At 39.5% G+C, this 17,276-nt stretch overlaps 1 protein-coding gene across 3 annotated transcripts in view; it reads right to left on the minus strand.

Annotated features, from left to right (window-relative positions):
• Positions 1–16,854, minus strand: part of RGS17 (regulator of G protein signaling 17) — an 82,402-nt gene extending 65,548 nt beyond the window's left edge. For 2 of the 3 annotated variants that reach the window (XM_039873841.1, XM_039873838.1), the window contains exons 1-2: positions 16,737–16,854; positions 16,091–16,234 (exon numbers count right to left, since the gene is read on the minus strand). The gene's annotated coding sequence lies outside the window, so the exon portion shown is untranslated. Of the gene's footprint in view, positions 1–16,090; positions 16,260–16,736 lie in introns of those variants that run through there. The other variant, XM_039873839.1, reaches the window with a different exon arrangement.
• Between the last annotated feature and the right edge of the window lie 422 nt (positions 16,855–17,276).

Below are 17,276 nucleotides of genomic sequence, written 5' to 3' on the forward strand. Positions count from 1 at the left end.
TGAGGTGCTCCAAGTGGATAAAGGCAGGTAAAACGTTCCACCCAGAGGGAACAGCATGATCAAAATCATGGAGATTTATTGGCCATTTTTTAAAGGATAAATTCACATTTACTCAATGTGGCTATGGCATAAGGTGCCTGAGAACAGCACTGGGAGATGGACGGGTGGGAGGAATCAGGGAAAGAGCCATGGTAAGTGTTTAGATTTTATCTGTGGTGATGGGGAGACACTGCAAGCTTTCTAAGTCTAAGGCAGCATCCGGAGTCACATGTTTGGTCATTCTGGCATCGGTGTGAAGGACAGGTGGGGTGGGGTGAGAATGAAGGCAAGGAGGCTGTTGTCATAGTCCAGGCAAGATGACGATGGTGAACTGGGAGAGCAGAAAGAGAAAAGTGGGGCAGAGATAAGAAGTACCCCAGAGGTAGACTAAGCCTAGGTTAGGGATAGATTAGATATGAGCAGGGTATGAGTGAGAGGGGGTCAAGGTTGACTGCTGGTGTTCCTGCATGGGTGACTATGTAGATGCCACCCTCTGATAAGAATATGGGAGGGAGAAGAGTCTGCTCATGAAGAAGACACAATCCAAGTGTCAAGGTTATGAGGCAGGCAGTTTCAGAGGAGGGAGGGGTCAGTAGGAGGTAGCCAGATAAAGATTCCTGAAGGTCTTAAGACTTTAGTCTTAGACCTAAAAGATGGTCAGGATTTAGAAAACAAAGGGAAGGGAAATAAATACAGGCATTCCAGGCAGAAAACACTCCGAGTAAAGGCAGAGAAGTGGCAGAATAGAAACCATTTTCTGGAGGTATGTATAGTGGTCTTTGCAAGGAGGATGGTGGTGGAAGAAAGGGGACGAGGAGGTTGGTCCTCGAATGATATGGAGTCTGTACCTGAAATCTTCATTTCAGAAAGAGAGAATTCACCATTCTGTAAGGTATCCAGGTCCACTGTTGATCGGCAAGCCTAGATGACTGGTGGTAGTTATCATAAATGTCCTGATGATACTGATGGTGATCTTATATACATATTATAATCCTTTGTCATGCTAGGATTCAGGATTCACTAAGCAGTTTTATAGCTATAGCTAGAACTCTGTTCTCTCCAATCCTATATCAAGATTAAAGAGACATTTTAGTAGTTTAGTATTCATAACTACTGTGCCATGCTCTCTCCAAACACCTAATATTATAGGTATATTTGAAGTGTCAAAAGACAAGATTAACACAAGTTTAGCACTTTATTTAAACTGATTCCATTTCACCATTAAGCCTTTAATTAAACTGATTAATTCCATAATGGAGTTTTCATACCGTTTGTATAAAGCAATTATAAGTACAAAGTAAACTACATATACTGTATTTTCTATCATAATAGGCACTATGATAACCAAATTTTAACTCCATCCAAATAATACATAATCTTTAAAAATTAATAGTTAAAAGTCTCAGCTGTAAAAATATCACTTTACTTCTTTAGCCTGAAATTATTACAAGTGATGGTGGAATACTTGAAATGTCTTCTCAAAAAACAAACAAAAAAACTAGAGCATTATCTACAATTACTTATTTTCCTGAAATACACTCAGATTTCTCCCCTTCATTTCCCCTTGGCAACAGTCAAATTCCTAACAGCTCTCAGTAATTCATCATTTCTTGCTTCAGTGCTATCCTTGAAAACAAAGCCATCCTGTGATTCTGGATGTGTCATTATGAACCAAGACAAATCACAGGTAAAAGGGGAGCTCAGATGGCTCCAAATGAATTCTTTCAGGAAATACTGCTTCTTCTATAATATAATTGGAAACTTTGAGCACATGTCAGTTATAGGGCAATCTGCTAAACACCTGTCAAAAAAAAAAAAAAAAGCACCACGTTCTTCCTTCTTTTCTTGTAATTTTAAGCTGCCTCTGCCTCTTCTCTTTTACAGCTTTATTCGTTTTTATTCATTTCACTCCCATTCCAGCTCTGCACATTATACAGCTTCCATGCATAATTTTTCCAAGAGCTCAGAGAAAATAAAATTGCATTCCTACCTTATTGCCTAAATATGTATTTCAGGAACACATTCCTTTTGGTTTTCTACCTCGGTTAAATGTGATCTCAATTTTCTGATGTATCTCAGTATTCTCCTACTTCAGTTAATTATGTTCTGAATTCTCAGAAATGTACTTCAGAGCCTAAAACACCAGGAAGAAAGTCTGGCAGGCAAATGCATGCAACAGCTAAGGGATGAAGTTAAAACAGGCTCTCATCTTGGGAAATTCCTGGAAGGAAGTCAGATTTCTAGCCTAAGAAAAATGAGCTAATTTCTCCCCCTTGTGCCCAGGACTTCAGATGCTATATATATATTTAATAGCCTGCTTGAAGAAGGACCCCACATACTTTACAAAGGATTCCTTCTATGAACCAATTTAAAAAATTAGGGGTCAAACATGTATGCCTCGTGGAAGCAGGCCATTTTTGTTTGTTTCTAACTCTTATAAATCTGAATCTCCCAGAACAGTGCCTGGCACATAGTAGGTCATCAATAAGTATTTGTTAAAAGAGAAATTTCACATGATGAGCCATACACACAAATTCTGTCTCAGTCATTCAGCAAAAATCCGTTTTAACTTAACAGTGTTTCCCCAAATCATTTATTCGTAATTCGCAGATTATTTCTATAAAAGCAAAATGCAGTGGAACATTAGAAACAAACGAACAACAACAAAACATCACAGATTGTGAATTTAGTTTTTGCTTTGTGGTCTGAAAGATCTGCAGTTAAATACTGATCTCTTTCTTTCGTTTTTATTATGTGAACTTCAATTTCCTGTTTAGTCCCTTATTTTGAATGACAGTTCACTGTTCTGTCTTCAAATAAGAAAATGAGCCTCCATGAAAATCTACCTTATTTCATATTGCATTCCGAAGATTGCTTTCCCAGTGAGTTGCGAGGTGATTATTTCTCCTTTTGATGCTCATTTCCATTTTTTAAACTTGTGTGCTAACCTGTTTGGGACTATGAGCATTTGCTTTTGCTCATTACACAAAGGCAGCGCTTACGAGAGTGGACATCCTCCGGCAGAACAATTTTACAAATTATATTTAGGAGAGTTTTTGTTTACTTGTTTCTTTTAACAGACAAACATTTGGTCTGTTGACTAAGTCATACAGTTAATATTATGATCCAAACTTCTCATTCAGCATACAAGGCAAACTAGATTATTTTCTTCTCTGCTGAAAATATTTTTTGTCATTTTGGATGCTTCCAGTAAAGTCATTAGAGAAAAACCAATTTGTAATATTTGTCCCATGACATCTTTCTTCTGGCTATGAGTTAAAATATTAATGATGAAAAGGTAGGGGGAAAAGAACCCATTATTTCTGTGGACTCTAAGATAGTTTCAAGGTGCCCTTTGAGCTTATTATGTTCTATGATTCTAAAACACCTTGCCCTCATTGCCTTGGGGAAATTCCACAATCTCCGAACTGCTCATTTGTACCCTGGAACCCTGGAGGCAAAGCCCAAATAGGGCCTAATTAATTAACATCTCTCCCAGGTACCAGTTCTAAGCTTAAATAAGTGAATGAATGAATGCATGATAATATGCTTTTCCCTAATCTTTGTTTTCATTTTGACATTTTAAATTTCTCAAGAATGAATAAAATTGATGCTCCGGGAAATTCCATGGCATTTTTCCTGAATCTTCTATATTGATAATTTTGCTATTCACTGCCAACAAACTTAGTTCTCTCTACCAAAAATAAATGTTTACGAAATTTTTTCTTCATTCTGCTATCCACCTGAGACTGCCATTACCTCTCTATTTAGTTCTCTCCTCACCATAGTTCTTTCAAACAAGTAGTCTACATTCAGGTGTTCTCTGGCTCACCTACTATTCTGGCTCCAGCCTCACACCAACCGGTTCCAGGTTCCGGTCCAATACTAAAGGTCTTCTTCCAACTGGCTCCTCTGCATTTCAATTTGTCAGCAATTTGATTTATATTTTAGACAATTTTGATGCATTTCTCCCAACCGGCCCTCCTGCTTTTCTATTTGTCTGCAATTTTGATTTATATTTTAGACATTTTCTTTTGCAATGATGCATTTCTTACTGTCTACACACAAACACACACACACACACACACACACATGCATTTTAACACAATAGGAATTTTATTGTTAGGTGCCAAGAGGGATCATAAAAGGAGTTACACTTAATAGCTAATTACTTTTTGAAAGAGTTTTGTAACATTATTTTGTTAAAATAGCATAAGATATTTTTGAAAACTATTCTCCAAAATTTAAAGGGGTAATATTAAACAATCTTATCCAAAGGGAGAGGAAAGGGAATTTGTCACAATGTAGGGCCCTCTGTTCTCGTCCCATGTTGGCTCCACCCCTTAGAAACCTGCTCAATGAATATTCATAAATTTGCTATTCATATTAGTACCCTTGCTTCTTGTGAGTGGAAGGAAAAATGTACAGAGAATCTATACTCTTCTTCCAAATTCCAATGTTCTTAAAATTCTCAATATGAAATGTGTCATTATCAGAATCATCAGCTTCTTCTCAGCTAACATTTTACGGAGAACTTACTCTATTCTCACTACTACCACCATGCATTTAGTTATCACATCGTTATGGAGGTGAGTTCTTCCTCGTACACAAAACATTCATTCCTTCAACATACCGAGCACCTACTCTGTTCCTGGCATTGTCTGGTGTACTAGTGTCCATTCTACCTTGTGGGAAGAGGGAGACATACTAAATAAAATAATTTAACAGAGCAGCATCTCCCATTTAGGATGTCCTCCTCTCTTTTGGGCTGCCTTATATGCTGAATTTTCAAACTCAGGAGTATTCAGGTGTTCAACTAGTCTGAAATTATCACTGCCTTACTGGCTTTTACGGACTTCATTTTAATACTACATACTTGACCTTCAAATGCTTAAAAAAGAAAAAGCAATTCAAAGCAAGGCTACATCTTCAGCGGGATCACTGTTGGCCCCATTGTCTAATATGTCACTGTTCCTTATCTAAAAATCAAGGTACATATTCCATAGAATTCAGTGCCAAGGAATAAAAATTCTTCCGAAAAACGGTTTTCTTTCATTAATCAATGAGGTATAGGCAACTTGTTCTGTAAACTTTTTATTTTGGCTGCTGGGACCAAAGAGCTAAAATGAAGTGCTACTTTTACAACATGTTTTGTGGCGCATTCACCCCTCCCCCCATTTATTCCTCTTTATGGTTTCTTATCTTTCTTTTGTTTCATTTTCATTGCCCTGTGTGAAAAGTGCTTTTATTTAAGCTGCCTCAAACCTTTGGGAAATAGATGACGTATAAATCATTAATCACAAGTGTTTTCCAGACAATCACAAATAACTTCCTCATTGCGAAATCTAATATATCGCCTTGGTGCTATTCTTACTCTCTCTGCCACAAACAAAACTCAGCTGCTCTTCTTCCTTAAACCTGTCTCTCTTCTCCAATATATTTTAGAAGATTAATGTATACATGAATAAAATTGGTTAAAAACAACATTTCCTTGATTTTACTGCATACTATAGTTATCTTCAGTCTCTTCTTAACACCTTTTTTTTTTCATTTTGACCATCTCATGGATGAGCATATATAAGTATGTATATATGTATTTTAGTTTCCTTCTTTTCTCACGTGCCCATTCAATGCAGTTATAGTCTAGGATTCTATTCTAAGCTTCACTGCTCTTTACACTTTTTCCTTTGGCAATTACCTGCTACTGTCACCTCTCAGTAAAAGATTTTCAAATTTTATTTCTGGCCCCAGCCTCTCTCCTGAGTTTGCATTCCAAATTCCCTAGAATCCTTTGAACCTCACAGTTAGAACGAGGCCTGAAGTTCTTTACCCTCCTAATCCTTAAAGATCCTCCAAAACGTCTCTGCCAAGTGTTTGTCCACCAAGCATTTGACGGCAAACTTTCCACCTTTCAGGGCGGCCCACCTAACTAGCCAGCGTTGACTGTTTAAAAGTTATGTCCAATAGAATGGCAAAACCTGTCTCTGTGTCACGTGCCCACTGCTTCTAATGCTGTTCTTAGGAGAAACAGTACGAGCTGAGGTCCACTAAATGCCAAATGTGTGCCAGAAGCATTGCCTATATTATTGCCTCACAAGGCTGCCACATGGTTTTATTATGCCCATTATATCATTGCGGCAATTTAAAGTTAGTCTAATCATTATACATGACTCTTCTCCAAATGATCAAATGTTTACATTCTCTAGGGGAACCACTCAATTCAAGGTGAAGGAAGTACAATTTTCTCCAATTGCTTTTCATATGAATTTACCATTTTTTGTTAACTTTACCATCTGTATTGCATACTTCTAACCATGATGTCCAGAAGGAAAGAAATGCAAATAACATTCCAGTTGTTATTTGAATACAAAGAATAGAACAGAACTGTCATCAACTTCTTTCTAGATATGATGTGCCTCTAGAGAGTTAGCCGATGACCATATCTGTTGCTCCCTACTGAATCTACCAGGCTTTTAATCCACAGCCTGCTAGAACTCTGATGGACAGGTCAAACTACTTCCCAAACTGAACTCAGCTTATTTCTTCCTTAACCTCTTCATCAGTTTGGTTTCTCAGGTCTTAATAGCATCTGTATTACCCAGACACACAGGCTCAAATCCTCCTTATAAGCTTGAAGGCCTCGTTTTACATCTTCTAAATCTCATTAGTGACCGAGTCCTGAAGGCTCCGAGTTGAACATGTTCTCATGATGCCATCTTCCCCACTGCCTTAGGCTGGGCCTTTTGCCAGTTCCCAGTTCAGGCAGTACCTTCTCTCACCTGGACGACTGAAATCCTGTTCCTGCTTCCCTTTTCCTTCCTACCACACAGACCTGAGGAAGCTCTGCTCTCAGTCCTGCAATCTCTATGTACACAGCACCATGCTGCTCTGTGACTATGAAGGACAATTCTAGCTTTTCATTTTGATATTAATGCCAGTATCTGTCTCCTTTCTGGCCTTATCATCCCGTGATTTCCTGTACGTATTATATACTTCTGGAAAACTGTGCCGCCAAGTACTTTTTGAATTTTCCTAGTGCTGTGCCCTTCTTTATTTACATCATCTTTGAGGCTGGAATGCCTTTCTTTCAATAATTTGGAAAATGTCACAAGCTCTATGAAACTGTTGCCAGATCTGGCCATCTGAAATTTATCTGAAGTTCCTGAGTTCTCATAGCCTTTTACTTCTCTCCTAGAATATATGAGTAATAGCAAATTACAAACATATTTTCTTTCTTCAATTAGTCTTTAGGCTTCTTAAAGCCTTGGCTATGTCTTATTTAACTTTACTTTTCTCAGTTACAGAGTAAGATTCCAATTAGTTGCATTAATTATGAATAAGAAGGCAAGAAATGAAAGAGGTGAAACTGATGACTAGCTGAACCTGAAGAAAACTGGGAAATCTAATGCGAACACTTGGAAAATCAAACTCATTCAGGCTGTATTCACAGATGCACCACTCTCCCTTTCCATTATTTCTGTCTGCCGCCCCTTATTTAATTTTTTTTTTGAGGGGGGGGGAGGATCATACCCTCCGAGCTCTGCTCTCAAGCACATGACTCTCTTCTTCCCTGAGATCTAGCCAGACGAACTCTCCTGGGGCCAGTGGTGAGAGGCCAGTGCACTGAGTGCCAGCGCTGATTTTGGTTATAATCAGCAGCTTCACTGAGTAACTACTTTTAGTGATCCTATGAAGCCATAAATCCACATGCCCTTAAAAATAATCTCAGTGACAATGAGCAGACAAGCTTCTCCAAGCATACGTATATGTCACTCCCCAAAGTCTTAATAAATAGTTTAGACATGAAGTCATTGAACTGCCCTCAATACTGCAAAGCCTGGCATGTGAACTTATTCATTGCTGATGCTTTAAAGCAAAATGTAGAGGTCTGTTTAAATCATGAAAATAAAATAGATTTTACATTAGATTAACTTAGGAGTAGTTATATATTTTTTAAAAAATTTGGAGCAATTTTTTTTATCAATGTGATTGAATCTCGGTATTGCCTATAAGATTTTTTAACTATTTACCATAACCTATGTCCGATCAAGAAAAGTGCTTCACATCTTTTCCTTCCTGGAATTAACATTTATTTAATGAAATTCTACCTCACGAAACACCACTTGCATTACTCAGATGTTCAGTCAATGAAATTACTGAATTACTGGGAAAAAATTACCTTCTTAAGATTAGGTCACATGAATTCATGAAAACTGGAAGTGGTTACATAATACTACAGTTATATAACGTACTGAATGATATTCTACTTTAAGATATAATGAGTTTTAAGGTAATAGTCTCGTGTCTCGAGCCCAGCCTGCCCATGTGTTACTTGACTTCCCTTCCGCCCTCCTTGGTAGCTAGCTCCCCTTGTATTTTAGTACATGTCTCTTCCTTCTGAATGCTTGGCCATGATTACACAAGCACCAGGTTAGTTGATTCTTGCTATTGACCATGAACAGAAAGGGGAAAGACACACGTACACTCAGACACTGTTCACTATTAAATTTCGGAGACAATTGCAGTGTGCCAGGATTTCTCTATCTCCTGGTTTTCAACATTACAAATGATATATAAATATATTCTTCAGCTACATCCATCATTTATTTAAATATAGCTGGGTCATTAGACATGGGATTTATTGAAGGTAATATAGTCTAAAATATTTCTTCACAGCAAAAATTCAGATTACTAGACATGAGCAGATAAAGAAAACATGGGCTCTAAGAATATGAATGAAAACTGCCAACATTATTTACTCATAATTTAGCAGAGGTATGACAATCAGGCCAGTTTATTCCTGACTACTAGAAGAGAATAAAATAGTAGGGTTTTTTTTCTGTCAGACTTAACATTTGAGTTTCTGATGTCTTAAATTATAGGCAAAAAAAAAAAAAAGTAACTATCATCATAAAATTACATAAAATAACATAAACATCCATTTTCTGTAAAGTGTTAGATATACAAAAAGAACTGATACTCTTTCCTCTTCAGTTTATCTATTTAGAAATAATACTTATACTAATAATAAAAAGAGAGAAAAGGAAAAGTCAAGCTTCACCAGCACAGCAGGTAGGGAAACAATAATACTCCGATTCACAGTGGAATATCTAATACTCCAACTTATAGTATTTAATACTCCAATTCAAAGTTTAGCATTCAGTTAGTCATAACAGTTTATAAATTATTTAGGTCATTATTTTGCTTTACAGCATGTCTATGGTTTAGTGCTCTCGTAAGAGATATAAGTTTTTCCTTTGCTTTTTATCTAGGGAGTCTTGATCATAGTAAACTCACAGGTCACACGTAAAATGCTGTATGGTGGTTCCAAGTAGAAATAAATTGAGAAAGAAATAGGTTCAAACCTCCAATTAGCAGGTACAGTTACTTATTAACAGCCCAGCTAAAGGTTTAATGACACACAAGTTAAATTTAGTGGCTGAAATGAGAGTTGAGCTTACCTTCCAGTTAATTCATTCATAAAGTCAGTGCCTTTCATTATTGTATAGAGCCAAATTAACTGTATATTTACACCACTTTGCTAGGAAGGACTGAAGACTTTATCCTGATCTTATAGATGATATCAAATCTTCCTACATTAGGATAAACCTAGTATCTGCTAGATTTGGGGATCACCCTAGTGATTTCAACAAGCAGGTGTTGAAAATTGTTTTCTTACTCTAAAATAAAAAAATATATATATCTGAAAAGAGTATTCTGGATTTCTGGTCAATTTACCATATTACAAAACGGTTATTATCAAAGAAGGAACTGCAATAGTATTGGGAGAAAACTTTGTAATATTTCTATTGCATGGGAAATGTGGGTCGTGAGGAAGGGTGGGAGTATCACTCTGTCTCCCTTTGCTCACCCCCTGCCCCAACATTTTAAAATACTTTAAATTATATTACGACGATCACCCAGCGTACCCTTTAAGTAAGGGAGGAGGGAAAAGGCACAGTACACATGAATGTATATATATTTTTTACTGTAATGAGAGGGAATGGGGAGTTGGGCTGGGTTCACCAAGAAGGTTGAGGCTCTTGTGTTTTGTTTTGGATGCGGTGATGGTTGTTAAGTCATCCGCCAGCATGGCCACTTCCCATTTTCTCTTCTCCTAATATGCATTTCTGCTCAGCAGCTCTTGTTAGGAGTAGAAATCTTTACATTTTGTGATCGATTAGCCTGAAAATGCTAAATGCTAAGGAGATCCTTGCATGCTACTTCCACATGATGTTTAGTTATGACTTGTAAACTTAAAATGACCAGTGCTTACTAGATAAAAGCAAAATAATAAGTCAAAGAAGCTTATAAACGAACTCCTTGTGGAAAGAGGCCATATTTAATTGTTTGCATCCAAAAATCCTATCGCAGAGCCTGGCAGATAGTAGGTGGCCAAGAATGTTTATGAATGAATGAACGTTTCTGTAACGGGTTGGTTAATAAGCTGGTTAGGAAAGGAAAACACACCAAACACAAGGGAGGGCAACTTCAACATTAATAAGAACCATTAATTAGGACAAATACTGGCAAGAATTTAAAGCCCCTTCAAACACTTATCGTCTACACAGTGCTTCTTGGATTTATTGAAATTATTTATATTGAGTACAGTACCTAACAACACTTACACAGTTACTGATGATATATGAAGTATTTTTATAGACAAAATTTCATTGAATCCTTCAACAATTTTGAGGTATGTACAATGAGGCTTCAATTTTACAGATAATAATACCAAGGTTCAACAATAATAAGGCTAAATCCCTGGTTATTTGAATCCCAAAATCGGGCTCTTCCTGACAAATTCATTCTCTGCTTCTCAAGTCCCTTTCTTTTAAGGGCAATTTTCCATATGCTTTTCCACATCTTCTATATTAAATCATACTTTGCATATATAGGATACTTTCAAATAGTTGTTGATTTTGATTAATCGAAGTCTGAAAAAGTAGGAGAATTGCAGGAAACAAATGGGGAGTTGGGGTGGTATTCCTAGAACCAAACTTTGACTCGTAAAATCTCTAGATTAGATAGCCTTTCATACTATACCAAAACGAGCCCATGCCTTTTATTGCGAGTAGAAATATATAGAGACAGTACTGTCAACTTTCACAAAAAAGTTTTCGTTAGATTTAATTCACTGTACCATTGGGAAGACCCAAGATAATTGAGGAAATGAGATAAACATTTACCTGCTCGTTTCATTTATGTCATATTTTCTCTTGGGTTGTATCTGTTTTATAGTTATGCCATAGCTCTTGAATTATAACCTTTGTATTTCAATAGCCAATCAGCAGTACTGTGAAAAGCCTGTGACCTAATACAAGGAAGTAAATATTTGCTTTGTGAAACACATTCATTATCTATAATAAAATTATGTTTATTGATAGAGATTTTTTTAAAAACCTCAAATACAAAGCTGAAGAAATTGAGAGATCTTAGATGTTTATTACTCTTGCTAGAATGTCAAGTATGAAGCATTTATATAATTTAATGAAAAGGCCTACACATATAGTGAATAATAGAGCAAGAATTCAAGTCCAGTTCTATTTGAATGAGATTTTATGTTCCACCACAACTCACTGCTTCTCCTGTTGGGGCCTCCCATCATTATAAATTCCAGATTCATCGATTCTGAATAATGGAGAGTTTTACATATTTGATAAACTGAAACCAGCAATAATTACAAAATTTTACACTTTCTAGTAATTCAATCTCTAAGGTACTTTAATAGCATTTTCAATGCTAAATATTTAAGCTTTTGAAACCAAAACCATCAAAAGTCATAAACTCAGATAGTCAAAATCAGGAGTTAACAAGAGCACTAAATCATGTGAAGCACTAAAGATACAGAACTCATTAAGAGACTAAGTTAAATTCTCACCTTTTAAATATTTATTTTACCTACAGCTTAGATATGATCTTAATCTGACATGGTTTTTGAATTCAACAAAATTGATTTTATTATGATGAAAAAATTTCAGTACATGCCCTAAGACCTCCATCGACTTCCATATTTCCTTTCAATACAGGTATGCAGTCAAAAGCCAGGCATAAGGATGTACATTGGTTGACACAGTAAAATAGTGGAAATAAAATAAACATCCAAAAATAAAAGAATAGCTCAATAAGGTGAATTGCCTTGCAGTCACTGAATTACATTAAAATACCAATTTTAATTTCTTGGGGAAAATTAGCAAAGTAATATTAATATTTTAAAAAGCAAGTTTGAAGTTCTCATTCTTAAAAAAAAAAAAGTCTATTTATGCATAGAAAATGAACTGGTGATAAACTCCCCAGTATTTTCAAAAGCAGTTCTTTAGGCAGTGGGATAATAATAAGTGCTCAGTCTGTGCTAGGCGCATGTTCAGCATTTCATATACATTGCATTATATTTCTACTTGCAGACATCTTAGGAGGTGGGTCTTTATCCTCGTTGTATATCTGAGGAAACTGAGGCTCAGAGCAGATAAGTAACCTGATTGTGGTGAAATGGAGGGACCAGGATACAAGCAAAGGTCAGCTTAATCCAAAGCTCATGTTCTTCATACCCATGCTTTCCCATAGGTAATTTACACTTTCTGTTTTATACATTTTTATCGGTTCTAGGGGAACTAAAATGAGCATATAGTGCTTTTACAATTTATAACAAATATAAATTTGTTAAAAACAAGTTATATCTATAAAAATCAATAATAGAAATGTTATACTAAAAATATGCATATTCACAAAGCGACAGTTCTAAAAACTGCTTCCTCAAAAGACGTAGGACCTTTAGTCTATTAAACTAGTGTATTCGGTAATAAGTATGAGCACTCTTAAAAAATGTAATCCTAAATCATGGGAGACTTTTGTGAGCCATGTCAACTGTGCAAAGTTTATTCATTTAAGAAATATTTAACCCCTGCCTTTTGCTATATATTGTGCTAGGTGTTGGCACAATGGCGGGAGTCTAAATGACTTTCTTTGGATATTAGGAAAGTCTTTGAGGGGTAAGTGGAGATGGGAAGAGACAGGGAAGGTAAGAGTATGTATTCATCTCACACTGAAAGTCCCGGCTACATTAAAGGAATGCTTTATTTTTTAGGCTTTCGATAAGAATTTATAATATTTCTGAGGATCCCAGACACCCCTCTGGAAATGTCACGCAATTTTAAGCCTCTACAATGAATTCACACTTAAATGCTAACTGTAGTAATTATGAAATAAATGCTTTTCAACATCACATAGCGTTATTCGCATCCACTAGGTGTTCAGTGGTCTTTTCATCTGCACTTCCGGGTGGTGCAATATCTCTACTGGTAAGTAAGCAGAGCTGGACTATAGGAAAAAGCTCTCGGCAGAAATACAACTAGATGGATTTCCATCCCTCTTGGCTCCATATCTCTTTGTCCATGCCCACCTTCCACTCTTCCAGAAGAGCCCATATCTTTCAGCAAACTGACTTCTAACACGAAGGCCATTTTTTCTACAACTGTAGATTAGTAGGTAAATGCTTTCTTACCCTCTAGTCTATGTGTTAACCAGAATTGTTATCAATTCAGATTTAGATTTGGCTGTCACAATAAGGTCAAATGGATAAGAAGAGGGTGTGTGTGTGTGTGTGTGTGTGTGTGTGTGTTCCCTTTTCTACAAAACCCCTGGACCTAGTGGTAGGAAATGTTAAGGGATGTTATATTATTATTATTATTATTCTATTATTATTATTATTCTATTATTATTATTATTATTATTATTATTCACTTTATACAGATGATAATGACATACTTTCGACATTATTAAATAAATTAGGACCCTAAAAGCAAAGAGCTATTTATTTGAGAAGGAAAAGGTGAACGCCTTAAGAATTAAACAGGAACAGCAAATGACTTCTCCTCGTTAACTTCGTTCTTGGCGACAAAATACCAAAGAACAGCTAAGGAACCAGATCGAAAAGGGTAGAAACTGGCACAACACCTTATGTTGTTTGTTCTGTAAATCAAGTGGTTTTCATAATATTTCAGACTACAAATTCAGGATGAAGGATGAGAGCCCATGGTTCTGAGATCAGGTGTCACTGCCATGGAGATTCATCTTATTTAATGATACCATCCAATGTTTTTATAGTAATAAACACTTGTTTTTTCATCTCCAAAATTTGCAAATAAACTACTCCCCATGGTTTCTCTAAATACAGTTTTTAAGATTATAAAAATAGTGAATAAGTCTACTCTCCCATTGGTGTATTAATTACTGTTTTAGCTAATGCTAACAGAAAAAATCGCTCGATAACAGTAACTTAACTAGAGGAGGTCAAACGGCTCATTCCTTTGAATTAATGAGCACAAACCACCTTTTCATTAGATATTAGTGCTATAATGTATATTTCATGGATACCTGCTACTATTACTACAAAGGACTTTAGAAACAAATACAATTTAATTATAGTGTTTCACAGTTTTCAAAATTATTTAATACACATAGTGCCTAGCAGCTATGAAACCAGGAGGAAAACCTTATTTTCCATTACAAGAGGAAAAATTGTTTCTCATTTCTCCAATTATATGATTTTCAGAAGGGTTCATCACCCGGAACACCAGTATGTATGAACGCCGGAAATGCAGATGACAGCCAGTCTTAGAAATGCTTATTCTAAATAGGAACCAAACTATAAGATTTCTCTTTATTATTTGCGATAGCCATCCCATGATGGAAATAACCTCGCTGTAGAACAATTTTTAAAAAATGAAACAGCTATGGGAAGCTTTCAAAGTTCTCTAGACAAACCTTCCAGTGACTCTTAAAGAAGGAAACATTTATCAAAGGGTCAGGGAGGTTAGGAAAACTATGCCAAGAGCCAAGGGCAGCCTCGCCAGAGAGACTAAGATTGTCCCAGGTGAGCCAGTGTCCGGGCTCCGGATGGAGGCGGAGGGCGCAGGGCGGGTCCCCGCATGGCGGGCATCTTTTTGGCCAGGAGACCCTAGCTCTGTTTCCACCAGCTGGGTGACTCTTGAGGATGGCGCGGGCTGCCCCGGACGCGCTGCCAGCAGCCTCCCGCTCGCGAGGAGCATCTCCGCATCCGCGGCTTCCGAGGCCAGCTCTGTCCCTCCGCCATCCTTCAGTCCTCCGACATTTTTCACGGAGACAGGAAGGTAGCAAGGGGAGGCAACCGCCGAGTGCCTGCACCCAGCCTCTGCCGCAGCACAAGGAGAGGCGAGGAAGAGGGAGGCTACCGAGGAGGCAGCTATTAAACTGTGATTCCATCGATAATGAAAAGAATCATCATCACCCACAGGAAGGGAGTCTCGGGTACACCCACCCCGGCAGCGGCTAGGGGTTGGGTGGGCGTTCCTGCTCCTCGCCCCCTCGGTGGCTGTGACTCTACCCCAAGCCCTGACAAACGAACTCCTTTTCCTTCGACTAAGAGGGGAAGGAACAAAAGAGCCCCCCACCACCCCCCTGACACACAGACACCTCAGATGCTCAAGGTATGCGTTTTTGGCAATCCAGTTTTTACACCGTCCCCACCTGAATTGTGCATTTCTCCAAAGGTAAAGAAAGAAAAAAAGAGCACCCGAGGTGATCGATCGGATGATTGGACACTGTTAATTTCACATTCGATTTTCTAACAACCAACCAGAAAAATCCCGCAGGACCTCGCGCCCCCGCAGGGTCTCCGTCGCCCTCCGCCCAGCCCTCTCATCCCGGTCCCCGGAGGCGCCCAGCTCTCCGTTGGGGACCAAACCGAGGGTTCCCAGGGCGCACAGGACTCTCGCCCAGCCGCCCCGCAGCACCCGGGGGGCGGCGAGCAGACTGCGCCGAGGCGGCAGCAACGCGGGCTCTAACTTCCCAAACCTGCCGCGCGGCCCCGCTCACTCCCGCGGCGCCGCGGGCAGCGCCGAGACCCCAGCGCGGCAGCCTCCCCACGCAGGGCATTGGCGGTTGCACTCTCCGCCCCCTCTTGCCTTCACCTCCCTCCCCCACCACCTTTAAAAAAAAATTCATCCATTGGTGCAAAGCAGACATTTTGCTGTCATTTACTTAGCACCGCTCGGTTTCAGTGGCAACATCTTACCCAGGAGCCTGGAGGTGTGGGCGGCTCAGCGATGGGTCCGGGGGCGCGAGGCTGGGCTGCTGGGTCCTCTAGCGGAGCCGCTTTGCTGCCATCCGTCCAACTTCAGCACCCAGCGGGCGAGGAGAGGCGAGAGAGGCGAGGATGCTGGGGAGGCGGGAGGGGGAGGAGGGAGCGGTGGGCGGGGAGGGAGCGGGCGCCGCTCGGCACAGCGCATGCGTCCCGCGCGCGGCGCAGCCCCTCGCCCCGCACGGCCGGAGGGGCCACTTCTGTCCCCGCCGCGCGGCCGCGTGAGTCACGGCCCCGCCCCCACCCCGGCGGCCTGGCCCCCGCGCGCTCGCCTGGGTCTGGCGCCCACGGTGCCGAGGGTCTCCCGCGGGGCTCCAGGCTCGGGTGACTCCGGTCCAGAGCTTCGCGGGAGCCTGGAGACCGGGGAGTCTTCTGGAGCAGAGAGGCTTGGGCGCCCAGACTCCTCCAACTTCACATTCGCCCGTAGCCCGAGTTATTTTATCCAGCGCTCTCGGAGAATGGTTGAAAGCAGAAGCATGTCTTTAAGGGACAAAACGGCGCGGCTGCAGCGGGGGCCCGGTAGAAGCGGTCCCCTGGGTGGGGGTCCTAGAAAGTGTGCAGAGAAGCAAGTTTTGCTTACCCAAGGATCGAGTTTCTGGAGTACTTTACTTTATTGACGTCCTCACTCAGAGATCTGACCTTTTCCCCTAAGAATTATTTCGGATGCTCAGTGGTCTGGGGCGTTTGTTCGGTCTCAGGCGTCGGGACGACTGGAGTCAGAGTTTTGAGTGAGAGAAGGCTAGAGTCGTGAATTATTGACAGAGGTGTTAATGCCTGGGGCCTTAAGCATCCTTCCGGGACAGAGATGCTCAGTAGCTCTCAGGTCTGATAATTGTTCTGTTCACAAGCGGAGCCCAGCTTGGTGTGAAGGCGCTTTGGATACTTAATGCATCATGAGCGCTAGATTGCATCTCCGATGATTAGACTGAAGTGTTTGTGAGGGTGAATTAGGGAAGCGGGTGTCTCTCTTCAGATGTGTCATCTGTGGGAAGAGGAGTAAGTTCCTGGCAGGAATGATTAGGCTTTTTTCTTATACCTATTTAAAACCGATTACTTGTAAATGTATATGATTTCCCTTTGTTAGTCCGTACGGCGTTGGCATTACTTCATGCTCCTTTCC

This window comes from Pteropus medius, unplaced genomic scaffold (genome assembly GCF_902729225.1).
Source record: "Pteropus medius unplaced genomic scaffold, Ma_sr-lr_union100, whole genome shotgun sequence".
Taxonomy (NCBI): domain Eukaryota; kingdom Metazoa; phylum Chordata; class Mammalia; order Chiroptera; family Pteropodidae; genus Pteropus; species Pteropus medius.